The following is a 14,427-nucleotide window of genomic DNA, read 5'->3' as shown; positions in this document are numbered from 1 at the left end:
CAGGTCCTAAAAAATGTTTTTAGAAAACGTAAACCTTTCAGAAATGAGTTACATGCAAGTACTTTATCGTAGCTATCGTTGAATCAGGGAGTTTTGAGTTGTACATAAGATATGAACAATAGGTTGATCACAGAGTTACTGCTGATGTTGATTTGTGATTCTTTTGAGTGAAACTTTGTCATAGAAATTTAGAGATTGGCACTTTTTTTGAGCCAAAGCTATGCCACTTGTAAGTATCAACTTTGGGAAAGGTGCTTCATTTTGCTTGTTTGTAAAACTGGACTAGTAATGATGGTTTACCTGGCTCAGAGCTGCCGTCAAGCCCACACGACAGAGTGCACATATTTGTTTTAACAGAAGCACAAACATAAGTGAGGACACAAGTCACCAGTCCACAGGCTTCTTCACTGATACGCTTCCACATGACCGCATGAAATAAATTTGCCATAAGTCTCCATCATATGGTTTGCAATGCTAACACATAGTCTGCTTCTCTGGAGATTAACTCAGCTACGCTAAGGACGAGGTGTGCTTCTTCCATCTTTGTGATGAATTACAGTCTTGCTATTAAAAGGTGTATCCTTTATTTGAAAAGGTTGAGTGGGATGATTCTTTAAAAGAAACAAAGCATTCCAGATGGTCACATTTAGGTCCGAGCCCATCCTGAGAATATTCTCCGGCCCCAAGCCCACAGTGCTCTGTGTGTGTATGTATGTCTCTGTATATGTTTATATGTGTAGACACAGACACACATACTCAGTACATTTCTCATTGGATTTTGAACTGCATGCAATTTCTTCCCTTTAAAGTTTCGCTTTCCAGGATGCAGTTGTTAGAGAGGTGGTGTCAATAATCACACTGACATTAGTAGTTCTGTCTCCTTTTGTGAATGATCTATTTCTGTAATATTTTTGCTAATTAATACACATTTTATTCATGGAAATATTTTCACTAGAGGTCTGTGCAAGAACATATCCCGTAAAATGGGATATTTTACGGCCATATGAGCCTTTTTTCTTCTTTCATTTGAAGACTCCTTCCATCCATTCACCATAAAGTAGAGGCTAGTTGAGCATTCTGTCCTGTTGCCCTATCTGACTATAAATCTGACACTCGCCTGGCTTTCTTCTGTTCACAGTTTGTTTCTTTTTATTTTGAGATAATTACAAACTTACAAAGAAAATTACAAGAACAGTACAGGGAATTCCCATATCTTGTTCACCCAGAGACACTATCCAGTTTCATTACCTGTCTCAATAATGTCCTTTAAAGCAAAGGGATCCGATCCAGGGTCACATTGTTATGTGTTGGTACATCATGTCTTTTTTGGAATACTTCCCGGGTTACCAGTAGTTTGTAGATTACCCCTCAGCTGGTTTTGCCTGGTGTTTCCTTCCTCGTGACAAGGGTGCAGTTGTGCATTTTGGGCAGGGACGTCACAGAGGTGAGGCTGTGCTTTTCTGACTGTGTCCCCAACATACAGCACATCTCACTTTGTCCCAAAATAATGTTAATAACGTCTGATGGTAGAATGACTCCTTTTCCTCTTACAGCCAATCAGCATTTTGTGGGGAGGGACTTTGAGGCTGTGTAAATATCCTCTTCTAATCCAACTTTCAGCTTCCGGTTTTAGCATCAATTGATGTTCCCTGCCTGAATTAATTTTACTATAATGATTGACAAGTGGCAAGCTTCTAACACCGCCACTCATTTTGAACTTATTAGTTGGCCTTCTTTCTCTAAGGAAAAGTTTTCTTCTCCTCATGTATTTTTTCATTTATCTGTTTGTGCCAGGGTGGACTCATGAATTCCTATTCTATTCAGTGGGATATAATGTTGCCATCATTACTTAGTTTGATGCTCAAATTGTCTGAGATTGGCCCAGCATTGGACTCCCATTCAAGCTGACTCCTGTGTCCTTCTGATACGCCCCATTGGTCCATGAACCCTTCATTACTTTCTGGTCTGTGCCCCAGACCTGGAAGCAGCGATTTCTGCCAGGAGCCCTTTGGGTGGAGAATTGTATTTAGATACCAGGGTCTGGACACCAGGTGGCTCATCGCTACAGGCCCTCTTAGTGGACAGAGCTAGGGAATATACAAACATGTACGCACACACAGTTTTGCATGTATATGTACACATATACGAACATATGTATTTCCATATCTCTATATTCACACCCAAACCTGTAACTCCAGTCCAACACACAAAGCACACGTCATAGTTTTTTCCTTTTCCATGTTTGTGATCCTTTCTCCGACAGTGGGAAACCTGCCTCCCATTATCCTCAATGTATTTGCTTATTGCCCCAGGCCCCTGGACACTCTCTGGTGACCGCCGGGCTGTCCCCCTGCTTGGCAGCCTTTCTTGTGTCAACTCCAACTACCTTCTCTGCTCAGACCGGCATCCTGACTTTTAAATTAAATTAGGAGGGAAAGGAAAGAACGTTGCTCACAATTATTCAAAGTCTTAATTAAATGTGCTTTAACATCACCAGTATTTAAGGTGCCTTTCAATAACCTAATAGAAAAGTGGTCAAGGACACAGAAAGGCAGTTCATTTAAGAAATGTAATATCTGGATGTTGCGCACAACCTAGACGTTCATTAGTGGGAGACTGAATAAATAATTATATTACACAGTGTATACTGGGCAACCATTAAATAGGATCAATATAGATCCTTATTGATTTGAAAAAACTTCCATGATATATTACATTAAAAGTTGTTATAAATTATGACTATTTTACATCCTATTTTGTGTGAATATATGTGTACATAGGGAAAAAAAAACCCATGAGAGGTTATAAAGGAAAATATCAATATTATTCTTGAGTCTTATAGAAATAAATATTATGAAAGATTCTTAGCAGATACTCTGAAACCGCTACTTAATGATTTTTCCCCTCCCTTTGCCAAGCACATGGGTTTAATAAACTTGCACTATTTAGCTAGGTCTGTGTTTTCTACTGGGGACCTGGCCCACAACCCAGGCATGTGCCCTAGACTGGGAAGGGGACCAGAGACCCTCTAACTTGCAGGCTGGCACTCAATCCACTGAGCTACACCAGCCAGGGCATAATTCTTAACTTTTCTTAACCTAAGTTTCCTCATGGAGAAAATGGGCTGATCAGCAGTTATGTTCTTCAGAATGCTAGTTCTAAGATATGGTATAGATATTTTGTGGCAACAACAACAAAAAAGCTGTGTGGTGAAATTAGTTTGGGGTACTCTAAGTTAAACAACAGTAATAGGGTCACTGTATAGCAAGACTTCGCAGAGTCGTGCCCTGACTGGTGTGGCTCAGTGGGTTGGGCATCATCCCACAGAGAGAAAGGTCATTGGTTTGATTCCTGGTCAGGGCACATGCTTGGGTTGTGGGCCAGATCCCTGGTTGGGAGCTTGAGAGAGGCAATGGATCCACATTTCACATGTCGATGTTTCTCTCCCTCTTTCTCCCTCCCTTCCCCTGTCTCTAAAAGAAATAAAATATTTTTTTAAAAAAAGACTTCTCAGAGATTTGAATATACAAGTATGGGTTGTAAATGTCCAAGAGAGGAATACAAGATTTTCAAAAGTTGTTTGCTACAGAATCATGCGTATCTGTATATATACACAACAGCTCTTAAAGAAGAGCGTGGGTCAGGGAATCCTGGAATAACTGCTTCCTCAGATCTCCTTCAACATAACCTTCAATAAATCCACAAGTCTCAGATCACCTTTACTGCAGGATGTATGATGAACTATTGGGAAAGAGACGGGGGCTCGGATACCTAAGAGATACTGCAATGGCCTGGGCATGGCAATGTGATGCCTTTAATAACAGTGTTGTGGCTGGGATGGGAAGGGAGAGGCACAGTCAGGAAGCATAGCTAAGGGACTGTGAAGTGGGGAAGAGCACAGGGCACCCCTGCCTGGTTAAGCTCTACATACCAATACTAGTCAAGTGCAACCACTGTGTCTAGCTGTGGCTTTGTACCACATGGAATATTTTTAGAACACGAAGGGCTCGAAGAGCTCAGCAGATCCAAGTCTTGCATTTACATGTGAGCATATTGTATTCCAGTTTAAGTGACTTTCCCAAAGGCCACATAGCTCAGATCAAGAACAGAATAGCCCAGACGTCCTGATTCCCAGACCAGCCTGATACCCTGACATTTGAATATGTGTGTGAAGTGTGAGCACCTCACCAAAGAGTCAACATAGTTTTTATTCACTTCTGTTTGAATGATGACCTTGAGCCATACAATCTCTATAAAGTGAGGTAGGTGTTATGAATTCAAGTGCCCCAGAATTAAGAAGATAGTGGTTGCTTTCCCCCTGGACAGTGGTCAGTAACATTTGGGAATGTGGACGCATTAGGGAAAATCTGCCACAATTATTGCTCCCACTAAAGAATAAAGCTGATGTCACACCTGTGTGTAATATGTTATGTTTTTCAAAATGCTTTCACATACTGTATTTCATTTTATTCTCTCAATGCTGTGAGGAAATTCATGTTTTCATTTTAAATAAGAAATGTATTTATCTAAGGGTGAATAATGATTTAGTGTCAGAAACAAAACCTGAATCTAGGTTTCTTTATTTTTATTCCAAGACTATTTCCATTAAATCACACTTGAATTTCAGTGTATTGGTTAGTCTACCATCTTGAATCAAAATAATGGCTAATGAAAACATTTCAAATAGGCATATGTTCTATACGTAGGAATAGGTTTCAAATAGCTGGAGGTCCCTAAGTTTTAGAACCCCTGATTATCATCAGTGGTAGCTGGATAAAACTGTGGGGTTTGAAAATACAGAGACATTCAAAAAAGGTTCCATAAGGGATACTTACCGTGCAGCTGCACTATTGGGCAGGCCTTGAGTTTCATTTCAGTGAACCAGATTAACGGCGCGCTTGGTGTATTTTACAAGCCGTCCGTTGTACTGCAATCTTCCTATCCCAGCCCTTCCACCAGGAATAGTACCAAGATAACACTGCTTCTTTAAATGTACTGTAAAACTCTCTCGGCAAGCGAGTGTCGATCCATTTCTCCCTGCTCCTCCCCATAAAGCACAACTATAAACACTGAAGAGAGCACGAGACACTACCGAAAGAGCTCTCACAAGGTGGTAAGGAGAATGAGAGCTAGTGTGGGACCCCGGAGCTGGAGGAGCAGGGCAGCGGCGGGGCATCTTGCATCCGTCCACCCTGCAGAAGAAGGCTGCCCAGACCTGGCGTTCTCTGAAGCCCTGGGCTAGGAACAGACAGCAGCCCAGGTAGGCCCCTTCCTCCCCCAGATCAAACTGGGATCCCTCTGACGTCAGGTGACCCTGACACAACCAGCAAGAGGGCTTGATTTGAAGCCTCACCAAAAATAAGTGGCCAGGGAAAGCATTCTCATTCCTGATGGGCCTGAGACTCCCCTTTCTGCCAAGAGATACCAAGAAGGGAGATGGAATTGGAAGAGAAATCCAGCTACAACAGGCAGATTGGTCCAGAAAGCCTTTGTCTCTGTGGGTCGCAGACCTTCCTCCCCAAACCAGAGTCACCAGGTGTTATGGATTCAGTGTTTGTGTTTCCCCCCACCCCACACTCCCCAATATTCACATATTGAAGCCCCTACTCCCAGCGTGGCTGTATTTGAGGAGATGAGGCCTCTTAGGAAGTAATTAAAGTTAAATGAAGACAGAAGGGTGGGGCCTGGATCCAATGGGATTAGTGTCCTCATAAGAAGAGACCCCAGAGAACTCATGCCTGCTTGCCCCCTCTCCCTCTCTAACTCTCCCTGACCCCACACACTCTGCTGAGAGGAAAGACCATGTGAGGACTTGGGGAGAAGGCAGCTGGTTTCAAGGCCTCACTAGAAATGCAGTTGGCCATCACCTTAATCAAGGATGTCTAGCTTCTCGTCTTGGTCTGTTTAGGCTGCTATAATAAAATACCACAGACTGGGTAGCTCATAAACAACAGAAATTTATTTCTGGGGCCTGGAAATCCAAGATTAAGATGCCAGCATGTCTGCATTCTGGTGAGGACCCTCTTTCTGCGTTATACTTGGTGCCTTCTCCCTGTGTCCTCACATGGTGGAAGGGGCAAGGGATATCTGTGGGGCCTCTTTTATAAGAAAACTAATCCCATTCATAAGGGTTCTACCATCATAATCTAAGCACCTGCCGAAGGCCCCACCTCCTACTACCATCATCTTTGGGGGATGGGATTTCAACATGTGATTTTGGGGGACACACATATTCAGAACTGAGAAAATAAATTGCTATTGTTCAAGCCACCCAATCTGTCCCGACTAATATAGGAGCAGGACAGAATGGACAAGAGGAATCCACTTCCGCCAGCGGTCTAGTCTGGGAAGCCTCCTTTTCTCCACAGGCCAAGACTCTCTCCCTCTGGGCAGAGTCTGTGGAAGGTAGAGGCACAAAGTAGGAGGAATCATCCTACCCAATGTTAAGGTTACTATATGGCTACAGTCATTAAGATAATGTGGTATTGGTGGAGAGACAGACGAATACAGCAATGGAACAGAATTAAGATTCCAGAAATGTGCTCGACTGATTTTTGACACCAGTGCAAGAACAATTAAATGGAAGAAAGTTAGCCTTTTCAACAAATGAACTGAGGCAATTTGGCCATCCATAGGCAATAAATACATAAATACATAAATAAATACATAAATAAATAAATAATAAACCTTGACCTGAATCTTACACCTATACAAAAATTAACTCAAAATGGGTCACTGATTTAATGTAAAACTATAGAATGTTGAGAAATAAAACATGGGGGGAAAATCTTCATGATCTAGGGCTAGGCAAACATTTGTAGACTGGACACAAAGCATGATCCATAAAAGGAAAACTTGATAAATTGAGCTTCATCAAAATTGAAAACATGCCCCCACAAAAGACCCGATAAAGAGAATGAGAAGACAAGCTACAGAGTGGGAATGAATATGAATGTTTGCAAACCACATATAGGACAAAGGACTAGTATCTGGAATACATAAAGAACTAAAAAAAAATAATCAAAGAACTTGCAAAGTTCAATGGTAAAAAACTAAACCAGTCAATTAGAAAATGGGCAAAAGACATGAATAGACGTTTCAATGATAAAGATATACAGATGGCAAATAAACACATGAAAAGATGTTTAACATTATTAAACCTCCAGGAAATGCAAATTAAAACCACAGTGAAATATCACTACCCATTTTTCAGGATGGCTAAAATTAAAAAGTCTCAACACTAAATGCTTGTGAGGACATAGAGAAGCTGGACCACTCATATATCACTGGTGGGAATATAAAACAGTACAGCCAGCCTGGAAAATAGTTTGGCAGTTTCTTATAGAACTAAATGTGCTCCCACCACATAAGCCAGCAATTACACACTTGGACATTCATCCCAGAGAAATGAAACTTATAGTCACACAAAAACCTGTTAATGAATGTTCATAGAAACCTTATTTGTGAGAGGCAAAACCTGGAAAGAGCCTAGATGTTCTCCAACAGGTAAATGGTCAGATCAATTGTGGAACAGACATACTCAGCAATATAAAGAATGAACTATTGATAATAAGACAACTTGGACGAATCTCCAGGGAATTATACTGAGTGAAAAAGGCTGATCCCAAAAGGTAGCATACTATATGATTCCATTTATGTAACATTTTTTTAAATGGCAGAATTTTAGAAATGAGAAAAAGATGGATGTCAGGGACAGGTACTCGGGGCTGGAGTAGGGTGGACGAGAAGGAGGTAGTTGTGGCTTAAAAGGGTAACATGAGGGGGTCCTCGTGGTGATGGAATATTTAGTAACTTGACTCTGGTAGTGGACTTGTGATCCTACACAGGTGATCAAATTGTAAGAACTTAATAAACACACATGTACATAAGTGAGTTTTAGTAAAACCAGGGAAATCTGAATAAGATTGCTGGATTATAGCCATGTCAATAACCTGGTTATGACTTATACCATAATTTTGCAAAATATTGCCATTAGGGGAAACTGGATTCTTGCTGTTATTATTTCTTACAACTATGTAAATCTACAATTATCAATAAAAATTTCAATTTGAAGTGTATAAATACCTAGATGCCATGGACAATAGCAATAGGGATGATTTTACAATTACTTAGAACAGTAAATAAAGAGTACACAAAAGAAAAGAAAGGGCCCTGGCTGGTGTGGCTCAGTGGATTGAGTTCCAGCCTGCAAACCAAAGGGTCGCCAGTTCAATTCCCAGTCAGGGCACATGCCTGGGTTGCGGGCCAGGTCCCCAGTAGGGGATGCACAAGAGGCAACCACACATTGATGTTTCTCTCTTTCTCCCTCCCTCCCCCTCTCTAAAAATAAATAAATAAAATCTTTTTAAGAAAAGAAAGGCATTTGAAGGCAATTAAGAAAAACAAGGAAGAGAGAAGCTGTAAGAAATGCCTGACAGCACCTCTGAATTTGGGAAGTATGAGTAACACACTCAGTTGTTAAAAGAACTGAAATTCCCTCTTCCTGTATTGTCTACATTCTATTTCTGACTCTTAGAACCGCTGGTCTATCTGTAGTACACAGGTATCAAGTTCTACATGCATCTGGATCTAATTTGATGCAATTCTCTTCATTTTAAGATGGGTATATCTTAATCCGCTGGCTTTCAGTGCACAGCCCAAGCAGTTTTAAACATTTCTGGCAATGATTAATTTACTTTTGATTTGTCATGTGCAATCCTGTAATTTTAGGTTTTCCTGCCAATCTTTTTGACTTCGTGCTTCTTGACGTAAACGGTTTACCTTGAAAACGGTCCAGTGTTTCATTAATGTATCCATATAAGGCACGATCAAAAAGCAGTGCCTAATTTTCATCTTCCTTGTTCAGTCATTCGCCAAAAATTATTCTTCCACGTCCCCGAATCTCCTCTTTCTACATCTGAAACTGCATTAACGGACAAGGTCAAGGGCCACTTAGAAATAGCTTTGTCACAAAGTGACTCCCCACCTCAGCTGCCTCCTTTAAAATATCAGATGCTAGGCCCTACCTCATGCTTAATAATAATACCCATTCCATTAACAACTCTGTGAGGTATATTACTGTTATTACCCTAATTTCATAGATGAAGAGGCTGAGGTACAAAAAAAGGTAAGTAAATGCCCACAGACGCGCAGAGTAAGCCGGGGAGCTGGAATTGGGCCCCGGGGACACTAACTCGAGAGTCTATATGCTTGACTTCTACGCCTCTTATTCTTCCTGAATCAGAGTCTCTCGGGGGTTGCTGTCTGAGTATCTCTTATTTAACAAAACAAACTTGTTTGCACAGTGCCAGGCTTTGGGACCTCCAGGCTAAAAACTGTTCTGCTTGAGAGGCTCACGAGCTAAGGGAGGTGCCCGTGCTCAGCCAGCAGCTAACGGCTCCTGCCGACGGACCTGGGTGTCCTGAAATAGGCACCATCTGCTGTGGTTACGTGTTCTACATACACTTTCCCCCTACAACTGCCCTTCGAGGCAAATATCCTCATCCTTATTTTCCAGATGGAGAAACTGAGGCTTGGAGGAAATAACCGGCCCCCCATCACTCTCCACTGGTAAGTGGCAGAGGCAGGATTTAAACTCTGAAGCCCAAACTCTCTTAACATTAATGTTGCGTCTTCCATGAAAGGCCCACCAGTCAATCTGGAGCAACTGGTTGGAGCACCTGCTCTGAGGTATTAGCAAATAAGTGTTCCCAGAGGTGCTTTGTAGTCTTCAAAGCAGAACCGTAAACGAGATTTGCTGTCAAGACTCCAAGGGAAAATGGTAATGGCAGAACTTCCGGCACTGAGATAAATCTACAGGAAAGAGATGTGGGGGCCAGGAGGTCTACACAGCACCTTCTCAGATGACAGTGTGTGGGTGGAAGAGCACCTGAGGTCACCTCCCTCCCCACCACACCCACCCTGCCCCACAAAGCTACCTTCTAGCGAAGCAGTAACTGTGAGTTAGCCCTACCTTAGTCGTCTGACCTCCACAGGGCCAACCCTCGTTCCTTCTTTTCCTTCTTTGGGATCTACTGTGAAACTTTGTGCCAGGGAGCGTGGAGAAGGTTTTTAAAAACTGTCCTGGGTACGATTGTTAATGGTTGCCCAATTTAAGTAAAACACTGTTCATTGTATTCTATTGTATTGTATATGCTGATAAAACTCATTAACTGCATAATGGCTTCATGGTCCCTGGTCTAAAATGTAGAATATGCTCAATATTAAATATTAAAATCAGTCCATCAAAATCTAATGGCTAAATAGGGATACTAAAAAGTAAGAGGCATTATCTGGATCCCTGTAAAATTGTCATGGGATTCATGGAAATAATTGGCAAATTCTGACACAGGACAGAGCCTGAGGTAGAAATACAATCTCACGCCGAGCAGATCACAGATTTGTGATGTCCACTTACTATAAGGGTTTTGCCTAATTATGCTGGAGTCCCGGCTTGATTGATCTTTAGCTCCTCCCCACCTCTTAGCCAGCTCTCGCCCAGGGTCAGCCGAGGCACAATCGCTAATCAGAACAGGGAGTGATTCAGTCTCGTAAATCACCGCTGGGCTTCCTGCACTGACACACCACGAGTTGTTGAGCTCATGCCACCTGCTTGAAAACCTTACAGTGGTAACTTTCCTTTGCTCGTAGGTGAAAATCCAAAATCTTTAGCATGGCCCTCTGGACCATCCATAATCTTAATCCAACCCGTCTTTAGAGCCTAATTTTAGCAACCTCCCTAAGTGGATCTTTATCTCTAGCCAGATTGGTTTGTGTTCCACCCTCAGGCCTTGAGTCCTTCCCTTTTGGTCTTTTTTCTTCTTTTTCTTTCTTTCTTTCTTTCTTTTCCTTTCTTTTCTTTTCTTTTCTTTTCTTTTCTTTTCTTTTCTTTTCTTTTCTTTTCCACATACCTGTCATGCTTTTCCTTCCATTTCTGTCAAAATCTTACTCATCCATCGAGGAATCCCCATATCCAGTCTGTTGGGAGTCTCAAAGGATTCCCTCATAAACAGCATCTCTCTTCTCTGTCCAGGTTATAAAAATTTTTGAAAGAAAAGAATACATGTGGAGGCCAAGAAACTGAAAACTTTACTGTGACTTTTCTAATAGAGCAGGATTAAGGATTTAATTCAGTGTGAGGACTAAATGGGCCTGACATCCAAACCGCAGCGGCGAGCAGAGTCACTCACCACCTGGTCCTGAGCCCTGAGCTCTGAGCTGGGCTTCAGCTCAGTCAGTGCCAGCAGGAGCAGGATAGGCCTGGCTCTCTGCCGCAGCTTCCTCTCTAGAGGAGGAAGGGCTGAGACAAACTCTATTTATAGGAAGGAAACAATGAATTGGGGGAAAAGGCCTCCACAATGTCTCCATCTATGGTTAAGAATAGATACCAGAGTTTTACTCCCAAGCATCTCCCAAATCCATCTGCTTCTCTCCTCCAGTGTCAACACGGTCTGTCGCCTGGATTAGCTTAATTGCCTATTATTGGTCGTCTGCACCCACTCTGGAGCCCTGAAAGCATCATTCCCTACGATGTGACCATAATAATGTTTTTAATAGAGAAATCTGGTGGTCCCCTCTTCTTAAATCCCCTTCGTAGATTCTCATTGTTTGGGGGATCGAGATGAAATGTTCTTACCCAGCTAGGCCCTGCATGGTCTGGCTCCGGTCTCTTCTTGTTCTTCCTTCTTCCCTATCATTTTTGCTCCATCTACATGGGGCACTTAAAATTTTTTAAGTTGCCATGCTTACTCCTACCTCAAGCGCTTTGCACATGCTGTTCCCTTCGACCATCATACTCACTCCCCTCTTCTTTCTATTTACTTTTCCTTTTTCCTAGTTAACTGCTACTCATTCATAGATCTCGGCTGCCACATCCCTTCCACAAGTCCCCTCTTTTGTGCCCTCCTAGCTCTCGCTACTTCCTTCATTCAACTTACCAAGAGTTACCATTATTTAACTGCGATCATTTGATTAACGCCTATTTCGCTTTTCGGCTCTCACAGGACTGTGGACCCTCTGATTTACCCACTCTTGCATTCCCCAGAGATGAGCAATGCACCCAGTCCTCAGCGACACCTAATAAGCATATATTGAATAAACAAAAGCCCAGCTCAACTTGAATGTCCTCTGTTAAGCCAGAAATTTTCTCTTCATCCTCTGAAGTCCTATGGCTCTCGAGATCCCTCCCATCACTCACGTGACATTAATGGCACTCCGTACGTGTCTTATCTCACCAGGTAGGTTGTGAGTGCCTGTGGGCCAGGGATCACAGCTTCCTTGCAGCTGTGCCTAGCTCAGAGTGCCTAGCCCAACTTCCAGCACTTGACATGTGCACAGTACCCATTTATTCAAAGAATTCATAAAGATTGGGCTTTTCTTTTTCTGTCTGTAGCCGTGTTGGTGGTGATGGGAGGAAGTTACAATTCCCTGATGTCTGGAAATGCAGCAGAGACTGTGTTTTATAGGTTAGAGCTAGGAAAAGATATTAGGACGCTGTTCTTTTATTGCAAGAACATCTCTCTGCCAATTTGCTTGGCAAAGCAAAGCCTCTTCTGTAAACTGAGCAATTGGTTCTATTTATTCAAAAAAAGGAAATACAACCAAAAAAGCTGCGTATTCACACAAAGATGTGCTGTTTTTATTTATTCATTTGAGTTACAGTTTATTATAGTTGTTCGCTAATGGTCACAGACATTCCAATCATAACCGTCACTGTTTCAACCTTCAACATTTCACGTGCCTTCCTAGCGGGAGACCTGGGGGCAAGCCTGTCAGAGATGTGGGGGGGAGAGGCCAGAACCAGGGCGTGGACAAACACTGGAATGACCAGATCTCTTTCTGGGACACATGGGGCAGGGCCTGCTTGCAGGGAAGTGCAGAGGTTTCTGGGCCAGGTCAAGCGCTTCCCCTGAGGCACATTTCTGAGAAAGTGCTGTGTCAAAGAAGGAAGATGCAACCATCGCCTAAGAAGACCAAGGCAACAAATACTGAGCTGTGAGGAAAGCAAATAACCGTAGAGTGAGGCAGACAGTGTGAGGAACAAGGCACAGCCAGAATGAGGCCCTTGAATGGTGGACACGCGGAGGACACTGCTTTCCTACAGAGCTATGCGGCAGGAGGGCCGGGGCAGTTCCTGCAGGGGAGGCTGCTGACACAGCCCTGACTGTGAGGTGCCTACAGTTTGGTTCTTCATAGATAGTCAAAACCACCCCTGGCTTTATGCAGGGACACTCAGCCACACATGGAAGGTACACGTCGGGATGCCTACTGCAAAGCCTGTGATACCGGGTGACCGTGACCAGGCTGTGGCAGAGCTTCTGCGAGAACAGGAATGTGTAACTGGAAAGGGAGGTTAGGGGAAGTCGTCACATCGGCTCCTTCCTTGGGACACCTCTAACCTCCCTCTCTCCCTGGCTCTGTTTGCTCTCTGGTAGTCTTCTACCTGGATTCCACCTCATCCTAGGACCTTCACGACGGTGCTGGCTTCTAAGCCCTGTCTCTTCACTCACCCTTAGCTCCAAACTCCATTTCCAGGAGTCACACCCCCCCCCCCCAAGCCCAGGCCAAACCAACTCACATCTGTTTAGTGAGGGTGCACATTAAGAGCCTACTTGCTTGTAATACTGAACTGAATACAGTTCAAAGTGACTTGGACACAGTCACACTCTTTGGGAGAGCATAAGCTAAAACAAAAAAGACAGACGTGACAACTGACTACATCCCAGAGGATACAGCAATGAAAAGATACATTGGGAAAACCCAAGGGTTATCCTCATTGATGACACGCTGCCTTATCCACTCGAAGCCTCAAGCGTCCCCTCTGGGTAGATGACTCCTAAATCGCTGGACTCACCCCGTTACTCAACGTCCAATTGGAAATCTGTAACTGTGTCTGGTACCTCTCTGCTTAAATCTTACTCTTCAAGATGGGAATTTCCCAAACTGAACTCATCACCCTTTCTCCTACCTCTCCCACCCTTCCCCGATTTTCCTTCTCAGCTTGTCTCTCTGCACCGACGCCCACCATGGACCTTATTTTCGTGTTTTACGGATTGCAACATCTGTCCTCACTCCTGAGCACGTGAATTTTCCCAGTTGCCTAAGGCTCGGAGCATGTAGCATTCCCCCTCAACTCCTGTTTCTCTTTCTTCCCTTTCACCAGATTTTCTACCTGTGTCCTTGGCTTGGTCTACAAATACTGTGGTTGTCATTACTCATTTTTTCGCTTGAGAAAAAAGAAGGATCTAATTTATTTATACAGAGAGAGCCCAAGGGTTTTTGGAAGCTGAGATATCTGCCGCTAAGCGTAGGCAGGGCTGCGTATTTGAAACTGGCCCCAGCGAAATGCGAGGATTACTAACATAATTGGGGCACAAATGGGCTGTTGAATGCTGTTCTCATTTATTGATTTGATGCACATACTACATC

Source organism: Desmodus rotundus, chromosome 13 (assembly GCF_022682495.2).
Source record: "Desmodus rotundus isolate HL8 chromosome 13, HLdesRot8A.1, whole genome shotgun sequence".
In the NCBI taxonomy this organism is placed as follows: Eukaryota; Metazoa; Chordata; class Mammalia; order Chiroptera; family Phyllostomidae; genus Desmodus; species Desmodus rotundus.
Note: the sequence above shows the minus strand (reverse complement) of the source record.